This window comes from Mandrillus leucophaeus, unplaced genomic scaffold, assembly GCF_000951045.1.
Source record: "Mandrillus leucophaeus isolate KB7577 unplaced genomic scaffold, Mleu.le_1.0 Scaffold54, whole genome shotgun sequence".
NCBI classification, from domain to species: Eukaryota; Metazoa; Chordata; class Mammalia; order Primates; family Cercopithecidae; genus Mandrillus; species Mandrillus leucophaeus.
Genome location: NW_012105808.1, coordinates 1,391,775 through 1,393,216, shown reverse-complemented (window position 1 = coordinate 1,393,216; position 1,442 = coordinate 1,391,775).

Genomic DNA, 1,442 nt, shown 5'->3' with positions numbered 1-1,442 from the left:
TCCTCCAGCTCCTGGACTCAAGCAGTCCTCCCACCTTAGCCTCCCAAGTAGCTGGGACTACAGACATGCACCACCATGCTCAGCTAATTTTTTTATGTTTAGTAGAGATGGGGTCTTGCTATGTTGCCCAGGCTGGTCTTAAACTTGTGTGTTGAGGTGATCCTCCCAACTCGGCCTCCCAAAGCACTGGGATTACAGGCGTGAGCCACCGCGCCCCACCAAGTTTGGTATTTTTAGTAGAGACGGGCTTTCATTTTATTGGTCAGGCTGGTCTCGAACTCCTGACCTCATGCACCTGGCTAAAAAATAATTTTAAGGGCCGGGCGCAGTGGCTCACACCTGTAATCCCCCAGCTACTCGGGAGGCTGAGGCAGGAGAATGGCGTGAACCCGGGAGGCGGAGCTTGCAGTGAGCTGAGATCCGGCCACTGCACTCCAGCCTGGGCGACAGAGCGAGACTCCGTCTCAAAAAAAGCAAAAACAAAAACAAAACAAAACAAAAACAACAAGGACATCTTGCAGCCAGACGAAGAGGTTCACAGGTCCAGAGGGTATCAGCACCCACACCTGTGTCCTGTGGGCTCGGGGCGGCCACCCTCATGGCACGTGGACAAAATCACCAGCTTGGAAGCTCTGAGCTCTGTGGTTTAGGGCTCTTCATGGAGGTTCCATTGCGTAGATTCAATCACGGAATCATTGGCCCTTTGTGCACCATGCAGTTCTTTCGGTCTTTAACCTGTTTTCTTTTCTTTTTGAGATGGAGTTCCACTCTTGCTGTCCAGGCTTGAGTGCAGATCTCGGCTCACTGCCACCTTTGCCTCCTGGGTTTGTTTATTTTTTTTTGAGACGGAGTCTCACTCTTGTAGCCCAGGCTGCAGTGCAGTGGCACGATCTCAGCTCACTGCAGTCTCTGCCTCCACGGTTCAAGCTATTCTCGTGCCTCAGCCTCCTGAGTATCTGGGATTATGGGTGCCACCACACCCGGCTAAGTTTTTGTATTTTTAGTAAAGATGGGGTTTCACCATATTAGCCAGGATGGTCTTGATCTCCTGACCTTGTGAGCCACCTGCCCTGGCCTCCCAAAGTGCTGGGATTACAGGCGTGAGCCACCGTGCCTGGCACCTCCTGGGTTCTAAGTGATTCTCCTGCCTCAGCCTCCTGAGTAGCTGGGACTACAGGTATCTACCACCACACCTGGCTAATTTTTTTCTTTTTTTTTTTTTGAGACGGAGTCTCTGTCGCCCAGGCTGGAGGGCAGTGGCGCCATCTTGGCTCACTGCAAGCTCCGCCTCCCAAGTTCACGCCATTCTCCTGCCTCAGCCTCCTGAGTAGCTGGGACTACAGGCACCCATCACTACACTCGGCTGATTTTGTGTATTTTTATTAGAGTCAGGATTTCACCGTGTCAGCCAGGATGGTCTCGATCTCCTGACCTCGTGATCC